The 13,032-nt window shown below is 45.6% G+C and overlaps 1 long non-coding RNA gene across 2 annotated transcripts; it reads right to left on the bottom strand.

Annotated features, from left to right (window-relative positions):
* Nucleotides 1–186: 186 nt before the first annotated feature.
* On the bottom strand, nucleotides 187–9,317 carry LOC128328977 (uncharacterized). 2 transcript variants are annotated; one of them, XR_008309482.1, is made up of 6 exons: nucleotides 9,213–9,317; nucleotides 8,486–8,545; nucleotides 4,234–4,315; nucleotides 2,172–2,243; nucleotides 1,317–1,391; nucleotides 187–370 (listed from the first exon to the last, which is right to left on the bottom strand). It is a non-coding gene; the product is annotated as an uncharacterized LOC128328977 (long non-coding RNA). The 2 variants fall into 2 exon arrangements; XR_008309483.1 differs by lacking the exon at nucleotides 2,172–2,243.
* Nucleotides 9,318–13,032: the final 3,715 nt, after the last annotated feature.

Below are 13,032 nucleotides of genomic sequence, written 5' to 3'. Positions count from 1 at the left end.
TTTGGGCCAAGGGAAGGACTCCAGAAATCAAAGCAAAGGTCCAAAAATTATTTCATCTCCAAAAAGAGACGTTTGCAGACCTACTTCGATTTTTGTGCAGTTTGGGTCATTGCCATTTGAGGTGTTCTTTCTTAGTACATTCTGCCGATGAGCTCATTTTGCAACATTTTTTTCCTGCTTAGAGGGAAAATTGTAAAATGCTCTTTAATATTCAAAACAATACAGAATTTCATAAACTACCGCAGGCCTACCGCAGAGAGTTTCGTTTGTGGTACATGTGTCGGTGCAGTGCAACTTTATCGTATCAGACAAAACTTCAATGTCATCCTTCATACGGCAAAGACAGCAGAACATCTTGTTAGGCAAGATGCTGTGGAGGAAAAAGACAGAACTCCTCACAGTCTCTTGGCATGTCTTGCAGAGAGGACAGTAACTGGCAACCCCCACAACAAATCCAGTCCTTCCAAGAGGGTGCCATGCCAACCCACACTTTTGGGCCTCTCCACATATCCCCCACATCTCTTCAGAAAATGTTTCTAACTCAAAACTACCCTATGAAGGGATATTCCCATCTCCATATACTGATGAAGGTTGAGCTGACTTTGCTGTGAGGGAGATAAATTCTCCCTTTGCTGTGAGGGATAATAATTTCTGATGAAATTATTTCTTGCCGAAGAAGTATGAAGCTGCTTTATACTGTGGCAAATCCTGGACTCTTGAGTTCAGTGCTTTCTAACTTACAGCTTAGAACACACCCAACAGTCCTGTAGCTCCATATTTCAGTGGGAAGTTTGGTAGTGGTAGAAAAGCTTCAGGCAGTGATGTCATTGCAAATTCAGAAGTGGAGGCACTCTCCATGACAGCCCCCATGGCCATGCGCACCCCAACAGTCAGAGAAGCCGAGTAAGAAGTACCTGCGCTCCATCCCTGTGCGTCCCCCCCTTCACTATACCCCTGGCTTAGGGGAAGCTTGTCTCTCATTTCTGACCACCTCGCTGAGAAGCCCCTGTCAAGTTTCTGAGGAATGCCTGTTCCCTAAACTACCACTCTAGCATGACTTCCATTCCCACAGCAAAACTTGATAGCATGTTGGGCAAGAAGTGTGGATTAGCTAGCAACTTGGTAGCAGTGTGAGTATTGGTAAACCGTCCTCCTCGCAGGAAAAACTACAGCCTCTGAAGTCACCCCTATCTACCTACTTTGATGGCTGAGGAGGAGGAGGTGGTTAGAGCAAGGCTGACTCCCCATTTCCAGTTGTCTCTTTTCTTTTCTCGTTTGGCAACCAGCAAAAGGAAAAGGGTGTAGATAGTACTTACAGAGTCTTCAATTGCAGAGAGGTCTGGAGCAGGGCCTCCAATATCTTTGCGGTCATTTCTGTAGAACTAAGGTTTCTGAAATAAGGACAGAGAGTTTTTGCAATGCCAATGCCAGATATCATGAGATCCAAAAGAGAAAGAGAAAGCCAGTGTGGTGTAGCAGAAATAATGTCTAGGGAGACCCAATTTCATGAAGCTTGTTGGGTTTGCTGCTTTCGAACCACACAACTCCACATCAGGCAGAATGGAAAAGGGAGAAAGCATCATGGCTTAGCTCTGGAGTACTGTTTATTCAACAGTACTAAAGAAAAGAGTGCTTCAAAGCACATGGAGGGTGTATTTTCTTCACCACTGAGTAACTAGCTTCAGCCTGCCCTGAAATCATGCCTCCGACCAGCAAGCTGGACCTCCAGTACCAAATGCATGAGGGCTGATCTAATTTATTTGGTGATGACACAAAAGCAGCCTGATCAAAGGAGCTTAATTCGTTATCATTAATTCTTATGTTCCAGGCACAAAATCTTGGCTGAAAACAAACTTGGCAATCTGCACATACTCCAAGAAACTCTCTTCTTCTTCATTAATTATTATTATTATTATTATTATATCATACATTTTAGAGTTGAAGCCCTGCATTAAAAACAGGATACAGGGAAGTGTCGTATACCCTGCATATACTCAGAGGCACTTTCACATAGTCAGAAATGTACCCTCAGATTTTACCATGACAAAAAAAATATGGGAAAAGTCTGATGAGTTCTTCTGGACCACACAGTGGCCCTGAAGAGGAGTGTCTGTCTAAGATGCAGAAAAATCAGTGATCATGGTAATAAATAATTCATTTCTGGTACTTACAGAAGCTTCAGTGAGGGAAACCTGTAAAAACTGGCATCATCAATGACTTTCAGTGGATGATGGTTGAGAACCCTGCAGTGGGGAGGAATTAGACCCACTGGGTACAAGCTTAGCAAAATGCGGGAATGAGCTCCATGAGGCAGGGGTGGGTTAAGCTATTTGCCGTCCATAGGGGACCATAGATTTTCCGTCCCAGGAAGTGTTCCCCTTTACAAGTAAAGGGCTTGGGAGGGGGGATTAAATCTACTTTTAAAATGTTTTCCGCCCATTTCAGGCCTTGTGTGCATGTGTGCAGAGAGGCCCCCCATGCCCGACCTGTCATTTGAGAGGTAGGTGGGCCTGTGGGAGGAGCTCTCACCGCCATCTCCACCACCATCCTGCCACATGCATATACGAAGATGGCCTGATGACCTGTTGTGATTTGGGAGGCAGGCGGGCCCACTAGGAGCTCTCGCTGCCTTCGGACAGCGGCGGTATAACAAGTTTTCAAAGTAGATTCAACTTTCCCCTGCCCCACCCCCATGCAAGTGGCAGAGTAATGTCACTTGAGGAGTAATGCTACTCCTCAAAATTTGCCGCTGTAGGCAAGTGCCTTCTTTGCCTATGTGTTAATCCACCACTGCCAGCAGGTTACAAATGGCAGGCTAGTCCAAGATACAGTATGTTGCCCTGCCCCAATTAGATGAACTGTGCAGATCAACGGTCTCTCCTCAGTATCTTCAGAGACACTGGGAGGCAAATACCATGTGTGTGTTTGTGTGTGTATAGCCCAATCCAGATTGGGACTGTAGTGGGGCTAAAGGGTTATAAGCCACCTCACCCCACCCCCAACGTAATGATCCATTTCTGGACCAGCCCCACTCCCACTCCCAGGTGCTCATTAGATAATAAAAACCAAACACCCCAGGACCAAACAAATATGTCAACTGTGCTGTTGAGTCGGTGTTGACTCCTGATGGCCACAGAGCCCTGTGCTCGTCTTTGGTAGAATACAGGAGGGCTTGCTAGTCAAGTCATTTTCCCGCCGTGTCATGTGGTTTAGCCCAAGGTGTGTGTGGGTAGGTGGACCAGCAATGTGTTTGTGAGCTAGTGACTTTTGAGGACTCAAAGCCCGTGAGGCACACCACACAGGCCCACAGACAGGCAAGAGCCTTGTATGAGCTACATCCTCCCTAGATTTGATCAGTGTTGGCCAGATCACTCGAGCTGGGGGCTTGCTGGGGGCTCGGGGACAGGCTGCTGCCCTTGCACATGTGCCAGCCATGCCCCCTGTATCAGCATCAGATGCACACTGACACAGGGAACATGCTAGTTCTTGGAAGTGGGGGCATGTGGCTAGGGGGGACATGCGGTGCCTTCTCTGCTCCCAGCCAGCACTTTGTTTGCCAAATGGATGCTTTCTTCCTCTCTCTCTCGCTCGGAATGAGAGTTTCATTCACTGGCTAGGTGTAAGAGGGGGTGGGGGACACCGTGGTGGCCCCAGACACAGTGGCACAGGGACATTGGTCTCTCCTTGTCCAATGGTGGCTACATCCCTGGGCCAGATGCTTAGTCAATCTCCTTCTGAGCTGGTGCGTGCATACCCACATCACAGGTTTTGACGCATCATTTTCGAGCCTAGGTTTCCAGCCCTGGCATCAGCGGTTAATAACTTCTCAAAAGAGAGAGGCACTGGAGGAAGCCTCCTTCAAAGCTGTAGCTTCTGACTGAAAAACCCTTTTCTTTAACCTCCCATATATCCAGGCAGACTGTGGTTACTGAGTGGCAAGAGAGCTGCTCTCCGCACAAGTTCAGAGGCCCTCTTTTCATTATACACCGCCTAGAGATATACATATCTCTACCTATCTATCTCATCGCTGTACACCGGGAGAGATACATATCAGGCAGTATAAAAATATGATAGATAGGTAGATAGATAGATAGAGCCATATGCTACATCTTCTAGGGTTGAACTCTGCCATTCAAAAGAGTTGAGGGGAGGGGTTGAACCCTCCCTGGGGTCCAACAAAGTACCTTACTCTGCAATAACAGGTTGGCTATTTTGACATTTGCATTCACTTACATCTTGAGCAAAAACTGCATTCCATGCCGGGCCCCGAATGCCCCAGGAGTGAGCTTAGGTCTCTGGATTGCCGCTTAGGTCTCTGGAAACAAGCATTGTGCACAGGATTTTGCAGTGTACAAAATAAGCATTACATTTTAATATTTTTTAAAAGGTAGATGGGATAGGAAAAACTATCTTTCCTTTGATATTCCTGTCTGATGGTGGAGGTCAAATTGCTACATGAAGCCCCTGCAGCAAAGTATGAGGGTGGTGTCCTTTCCAGTGGGGCAGCTGGCCTTCTTAACTCTTATGTCCAAAGACCCTTTCCTAACTCCCTCAGCTAGTCATGCTAGTTCATCTCTTGTCTGAAGCTCCAGTGCCTATTTCTAAGATGAAGAAGAGGGCCATTGTTTAAGCTGGCCTGGAAGCCAGGCTCTCTGACTCTGGCAATCTTGGGCTCACAGTAAGCCCTGCCTTCTACAGATGCTCAGCAACACTTTGGTGTGACTTCCCATTCCCCAGGGCTCAGCTCTGGCACTGAGAGTAGTTAGTTAGTTAGTTAGTTAGTTAGTTAGTTAATGTATAAACTGCTCTTCCACAAAAAGATGTTTTCAAGGCAGCAATTACAATGAATAAAGCAATTTAAACACAGCAGGAAAAAACCCACAAGATTAAAGCAGTGAAGTGGGAGAGCCAGTGTAGTGCAGTGGTTAAAGCCCTGGACTAGGACTGGAGGGACGTGAGTTCAAATCCCTGTTCAGCCATGAAACTCACTGGGTGTTTCTGGGCCAGTCACTTTTCCCTCAGTCTAACCTACCTCACAGGGTTGTTGGGAGGATAAACATTACCATGTATACTGCTCTGGGCTTCTTAGGGAAAGAGCGAGATATAAATATACAAATAAAATAAAATTTCAGAACTAGGCAGGCTAAAAACAAGTCAGCTGTTATTTCAAAAGGCCTTGGAAAACATAAAGGTCTTTGCCTGGTGGCTCAAGGACAAGGAACATAGGAAGCTGCGATATACTGAGTCAGACCATTGGTCTATCTAGCTTAGTTTTGTCTACACAGACTTGCAGCGGCTTCTCCAAGGTTGCAGGCAGGAATCTCTCTCAACCCTATCTTGGAGATGCTGGGGTGGGAACTTGGAACCTTCTGCTCTTCCGAGAGCGGCTCCATCCCCTGAGTGGAATATCTTACAGTGCACACACTTCTAGTCTCCCATTCATACCCACCCCTGCTTAGCTAAAGGGGACAAGTCATGCTTGCTACCACAAGACCAGGTACCAAGTGAGCCTTCTTGCAGAGAGATTTCTGTAAACAAGGCATCACATATGAGAATAGATTCCAGGACTGAGATCTGACTCAGCCTTGCTTTTATAACTCTGAGCGCAGTCCAGAAAAATGTAAAATCGTTATAAAGAAGCACATGCACAGTACACGTCATCACTCAGCAATGAGTAAACCAACCCCATACAGACCCGGAATTATGGGCTAAAGCTTCCACACTTAGAAACGGTGGCCCCTAGGAGCAGGCTTGACCCCCAGAACCCTCGTGGTTTTAGAAATGATTGTGGGAGAGAAACTGCTTCTAGGGCAGAAGCTTGGGAGATGGAGGACCAGAGCCTCAGGGTAGAAACCTAATCCATCTGTGCTCCCCCATCCCATCCCCATTTATTGTCTTTATGCTTAATGGCTTACATAAGCTGCACAAAGGGGACAGCTTCACATGAATTCATCTCAATGGTCTGGATTTTATTACTTGACAAGTCCCTGTTTAAAAGAGCACATAGCAATGATTAAACTAGGGAGACTACAAAGGTGTGTACAACTCCACCTTTCTCACTCAGCTTATCTGTTTTGTCTTTCCTCATCCACTGCCACTGGCCTGGACTGGTCAGCTTTAATAGAGGTCAAGAATCTACCAGTAGTGGCTCGTGAAGCGCCACTTGGGGGGGTGGGGGGCGGGGGCGGGAGGCATCTTTAAGGGGAAAGAAAGTCGCTGCTTACCTCCACAGCGTGCCTCCCAGCAGCCCCTGCAGCGGGGAATTGTCACCACCACTCACCTGGCTAATGGCGGGGCTCGGCTCCATTTATGCCAGGTGAGTGGCGGCGGTGATTCCCCGCCACAGGGGCTGCTGGGAGGCATGCTGCCGAGGAAAGCAGCGACTTTCTTTTCCCTTAAAGATGCCTCCCGCCGCCCCCCGCCCCCAGCGGCACGCTCACAAGCTGCTACTGGAATCTACACAACCCCAAACTGAACAGATCTTCCATGCTCCTGCTCAGAACTGCATGTATGGGTGTCCAGTTTGGCTTTGAGGCTCAGCAAACAAGGCATTGCTAGAAACTTGGGAGCCTGGCGTGAGAATGTAATTCTCCCCGAGTTTGTTTCAATTCTGCTCTGTAGCCTCCATCCAAATAAAACGATTTGCACACCTCAGTAGTGTTGAAATCCTCACTGCCAACTGACCAGAAAATAAAACTGCTTGGCCCCCTCTCATACTCGTAATAGCAGCTTGGTCTGCAGAAATTAGCAGGTGAAGCATTTAATGGCGTGGAGGCAAATATCATTACCTCCAAGGTCAGCAGAGCAAGCACTGTTAAAGGCATAAGAGCAAGGGCCAAAAAGAAAGCTGGCCACTCTCTCGGATATCATGTGGAGTACAGTTAGACCCACTGATTTCAAATAGAGCGAGGCATGACTGACTGTCAGGAGGGCTGATGTTAGCAATTACAAAGGAACTAAAGGGAAGTGGCTGCAATTCAGGTTGCGATGAGAATCGATTCACTCTTGTTTCTGTTCCTGGAAAAATGAAACAATTCCATGAGTTATGTTAAAATAAATAAGATCAGTAAGAGATAATAATCTCTCTCGGCCTCCCACAATTAGCCAGATCCCCAACATATATAGGACATCCCCAATAGCTCACAATTCTTCAATTGGTTCTTGGCAACTGTAATCACCTATGTTTTAGTTGAAATCTTAACCATACCTTATTTGGAATTTCCACTGAAATCAATAGAATAAATTTCTAAACAAACTTTAAAAAGAAAGAAAGACTGGAATGTTAATAGGTTTTTGTTTCTTTGTTTGTTTGAAGTTCTAGAGCCATACAATTTCATTCTAGAAATCCACACTAAGCGACAGTTTGGTTTACACCCACAAAGAAGTTTAGTGTTAATCATTCATAACTGGTATGGTATGTATAGTCTCATTTACCCTCATGATGACCATGTCAGGGTGGGTCACTGGCAATCCCATTTGCTGAGTCCATTTTAACTAGCAGGAAAAGCAAAGCCAAGAGTAACTTGCCCAAGGTCAAACAGTTCGTTTGTGCCAGAGCTGCATTTTCTAGATGGAAATCCAGAGTTCTACAATGCAGGATTGCCCTATCTAAGCTGGAAGGGGCCAACTTCTGTCTTCTCAATGGCCAATCTATTCCCCAAGTGTGGTCAGTATGGCCAGGAAAAATATGAAAGTTGGAGTATATTTTCCTGCACAACCTGATCCCATCATGAGTGGGCAGGCTACAAAATAAAGCTGGTGTCATCTAGCAGAAAAGGCTCCCTAGATATGAAACCAATGCATTCAGACACAATGTTGCAACATAACGCCTGGCAATGTAACATTCATGCACACAAGAACTGCACAAAGGTAGTTGCACAAAGTGGAAAAATGGTTGTCAATTGCACTATCGTGTTTGCACAATTCTTGCATTTAGTGAAGCAGTGCTCTTGTGAAACTGCTCAAACATTACATGGCAAAGCACATATCACCTTGTGCAGTATGTCAGCTACTAATGTGTTCTAGACATGCTACATCCAAGATCAGAGACAGATGTAATTGCATAGAAGAATTCTGTTTCTTATGAGTTGAAAAGATTGTTATTTTCGTTATGCATGAAACTGTCAGCAAACCTTTTATCATGATTAAAATATTGTAAGGCCACGTAAAAATTGCCCTGGGAACTGGCAACATTTCCAGTTGGCCATCCTTGGTGTCAATAAGTAGAGTCAACATATTAGCCACTTTACTGCAAGACTCGACCGAGTGCCAGACTAGGTTAGATAAGAACCATATCATGACATCTGAAATAGCTGTGTCCTGATCTGGATCAAGACCACAGTGAGGGAGGGGGCTTAGCCCATGCCCCCTATGCTGACAAAAATCTGCCCTGCCGCCATTTACCCTGGGAAGGAAATCACATATGGGTGCGCAGTTTTGACCCAGAGAGTCAGCAATCACAGTACTCCCAGAAATGAGTACTTACCAATGCGTAAGTGAAAGTGAGCCCTCCTGAATTTTGCTCAAACTGTTGCCATTGAAAGACCTGAAGAGGTGAAGGAAAGTTTGAGAACATCACACAGACAGGATCACAGCCTCTCTTTCTGTCTTAATGGATTGGGCATAAGCATGATACTTTCATCCTGCACTCAAATTCCAGTCCAGCTGCAGTCATGAGCAACAAGTCTGGACAGAGATGTGCATCCCCTTTCACAGATGACAAAAGGGATCTAGCCAGTTCAATATCCAGCCTGAAGGAGTGCCACAGTGTGAATGCACACCTCCTTCCATGTCAATGACGCATGCAGAAGGCTGCTTACAGGTATCAATCTCCTTTGCTGAATTGCGATGACAAATCTTTATGACCCATCCATATATTTGGGGTCTTGGAAATTGCATGCTTACATAATAACACCCCACACAAAATCTGAGATTTAAGCTTCTCCATCTCATCTTGAAGTCCCTACCCCCTGCCCCACACTACAGTGTGGTGTAGTGGTTAGAGTGCTGGACTAGGACCGGGGAGACCCGAGTTCAAATCCCCATTCAGCCATGAAACTAGCTGGGTGACTCTGGGCCAGTCACTTCTCTCTCAGCCCAACCTACTTCACAGGGTTGTTGTGAAAGAGAAACTCAAGTATGTAGTACACCGCTCTGGGCTCCTTGGAGGAAGAGCGGGATATAAATGTAATAACAATAATAATAATAAATACCTGTTAGCCGTGCTGGCATCCTCCTGGACTTAGTGGTACCGAGTGAGGCCTAGGATCGGAGCAGCCTGCAAACTGCAGAGCAGCTCTTCTCTCCCCGCCTCTCAGGAGATCGGCGGGTGGGCGGGGCTTCCAGAGAGGCCTCCCAGTAGGCCTCCCTGAAGCCTGAACTCGAGTAGGCCCCAGCAAGCCAGGAAGGAGGCTGGAAGAGCTCCCTCCAGCAGACCAGCCCATCCAGCACAGCTTTTGCAAGGTAGGCTGTGAATTCCTTTTTGTGGTTACCCCCGCATATAGGGACCTGCTTGCCATAGGGCTTTGATATGGGTGGTGGGGCGAGACTGAGAAGTCTCTGAATATTTAATTTAAAACAGACTGAAAAATGTGCTGGCTTTAAAAACAAAAACTATCCAAGGCCTATAAGTGGCTTGTTTCATGTCAGAAAATTACAAAAACTTCTGGAACAAGTATTTATTTATTCATTCTTTCTTTCATTCATTTATAAATGCACTTATGTTCAGGTTGTTTTGCAACCCAGAAGGTCTGAGTGAGAACTGTGAAGCATGTGTTGTGCTTTTATTTTATTTTATTTTTCTTGTGTGTGAACTGCTCTCCAATAACTTGCAGGGACTTCAGGGTAAATCTGGCCAACATGTGAATGCAGCACCTCCATTCCAGAGGAGATGTGTGTTAAAGGGCTTTAAAAGCCTCTTGTGAAAAACCTCCTGGAATCAAACTTTACTGAATTTGTTCAGAATTCTGAGAAAACAAACATAGGCTTGCCCTAGGCGCTATTTTTCCTAGTTACGCCTCTGAACGTTTCAGTTTGTTCCATTCTCTCCCTCCTCCATCTTCCCTGCTATCTTGGCAAAGAGGCCCCTTTTAACATGATGGTTCTCTTTATTTAGCAGGAGGAGAGTAACTGGCCCTATCTGCCCCCAGCACAGTACCTCCAGTGACTGTTGCTGGTGTCTGTCTTATGTTTCTTTTAGACGGTGAGTCCTTTGGGGACAGGGATCAATCTTATTTGTTTGTTATATCTCTGTGTAAACCGCCCTCAGCCATTTTTGGAAGGGCGGTATAGATATCGAATAAATAAATTAAATTAAATTAAATAATAAGCATTCCAAGGCAAATGATCAGGCCTGGGTGTTAATTTCTTCTTTTTATTCCCCTTCAAAGGACCTTTCTGGGCAGAAAGAAGAAAGGTGCAAAACGGGTAAGGAGATAGCTTATGTTCTCCAGTCATCAACAGAGATATGAATTTTCTGGAGGGAATTTATCTGAAAAAGTTTCCCATGCAAATTTCCCCTCATTTGCTTGAAATTTGTGGGGGGTGGTTTCTCTCTCTCTAAAAAAAAAAAATACTGTAGAAAATTTCCTGATGCCCTAAATAGATGGAGATCTAATTTTGCAAGTCATTTGATCTGATTTTGCAAGTTATTGATATAAAAAAACCAACAACTCTACACCATGTTAACTTCCCTTCACTGTACCTAATGGTGGGCATTACTATCATATATCTAGGATGTTTTCTAGACAGCAGTAAAAGATGCTATATATAGAACTTGCAAATAAATACAAGATGAGAGTTTACATAGAATCCAGACCCTTCCCAAGATTGGTGCTGGTTTTTCTCCTGGGATCTGATGGGGAGGTCACATGGGAAGAAGGCCCTTGGTGCAATTTTTGCTGCACCACCCCTATTGGTCACTCCTTGCTTTTTGTGATTAGCTCACATTCACCAGAAAATAAATTTGAAAAGGGGTGGGTTAGTAACGAGAAGCAAGAGGTGGCCAGCAGGGAGCGCAATGAAAATCGCACCAGCAGCCTTCTTCCCATGTGACGTTTGAATGAATGAATGAATGAATGACCTCCCCATCAGATCCCAGAAGAAAAAAGCAACAATCAGCAGGAGGCTCTGGATTCTCTGTAAACTCTCAGCTTATATTCATTTGCAAGCTCGGTTTGTAGCATATTTTACTATCATCTAGAAAACCTATAAATAATGGCATGATAGCAATCCCAAACCCTGAAGTTGGTTTGTTGTGACCCATTGACACATCCCCTCCTTTTGCTCAGTCTTCCAGTGTAGGTTCTTCAGTGCTCAATAAGCGTCTTCACTTCATGGATACTTTTCATTTAGAGGATGAAGTCGGGGGACAGACCATGGACGAAGAGTATACTATATCGAGCGGGGCAAGGTACGAATGAAAGGAATATTCTCAGATCTGCATGGGTTGCATAACATCTCATCTTTGATTGCTCCCACACCAGGCCTTTCCTTCAGAATCACTATCTTTCATTCACTCACTCATTACAGAGAATCTAGATGACGTCATTGCTAGCCTGCTGCGTTCCAATGTTTTCAGCATCCCCCTCCTGTCTCCCCACCCCCGACTTGGTTCATGGCCATTTGCCTGATTCTACAATTGTAGAACCAACCAGCAATATATGAATATATGGACTGATTATACCAATTATTTAGTATTTATCTTTCCACTGCATTTGTGTGTTCTATCAACACGGTATTCTGATTGAGATTTTCTTGATTTCACGTGTTCTCCCTTTTGTATAGTGAATATAAACAGCTGCAAGCTGCATTAATCCCATGCCTTCATATATGTAGGAGTACATGCCGTCGAATGCAATGGGACTGACTTCATTCTGAGTAGACATGCATAGGAATGGGCCGTGCTTAATATCCACTTTCATAGCCTGGACGCTTTCAGAATATATGCTACAACAGTGTCATTACTATCCATTAAGTGTGCTTCCGTACTGCCTGTGTTTCGGCATTGCAGTCCCTGCACTGTCAGCAAGGTGCCGTTCACATTTCTGATGTCCAGGGGCATACCGCTAATATGGCAAAGGGAAACGAATGCCTCCTGGCCCACAGACTCTGAGTGCCCCCGCCCCAGGCCAGTCCTTGCCCTCTCAATTCTGCCATGCAACAGAACTGTCTCTCTCTTCAAAGGGGAAAGGGGAAGAGCTTTTGGGGGGGGGCATAGAGAATGGAGCACCCTCGTTTAGATTGGGTCTGTCTTGTGTGTTTCCTTTTTTGTACCAGTGTCTGCTCTCTGTGCTTGCAAAACCCGTGAACTCTGCTAATGTCCTGGAAAAGCAAAATCAGCAGGAACAAGAGGGAAGCTGGGGGGGGGGATGCCTTCCTACCACCTACCTGCCTCTGTCCCTGTTGCTGCCGGCAGCAAAGGGCCAACATTTGGGCTAATGATGTTACCTCTTGGCACATGTCATTGGCCTGTGATATCATTTGCCCATGTGCCAGTTTTTTGCTGCTGATGGTGACAGGGAGAGAGAAAGAGAGAGAGAGAAAGAGAGAGAGGCGAGAGAGCGAGCAAGAGGCAGGTAGTGCATGGCTCCCCAAAACCTGGTCTCACTGAGTGATGGGTTTTTGCTGCACACAGTCGCCCTATGGTAGATCTGCCCCAGCCCCCAACTCAGTGGCTCATGGAAAACACCACATGGGGTGGGCTCCTGTGAGGGCAGGTGGCTATTATGCTTCCACATTCTAAAAGTAAGCCTTTGCAGACCTAGGAAGAAAGTGTGCCTCTCATTTTATGTCAGGGGAGAAAGCATGCCTCCACTACTAGACGTTTGGGGGACGTCAATCATGCCTTCATGCCTTCATTCATGCCTTCCTTCCATTCATCCTTTGGTTTTACCGATAACACAAACAGTCCTGGACAATAGAGAAATAGGTACACACAGCATAATACAAAGAATCAAAAACTAAAAATGTGAGTTCTGTTCCAGATCAGGTTCCTCAGTTATTTTTTAACTTGTCCATTCAGGAACTAACTGT

This window comes from Hemicordylus capensis, chromosome 6 (genome assembly GCF_027244095.1).
Source record: "Hemicordylus capensis ecotype Gifberg chromosome 6, rHemCap1.1.pri, whole genome shotgun sequence".
Taxonomy (NCBI): domain Eukaryota; kingdom Metazoa; phylum Chordata; class Lepidosauria; order Squamata; family Cordylidae; genus Hemicordylus; species Hemicordylus capensis.
This window is presented reverse-complemented; position numbering and strand designations above follow the sequence as displayed.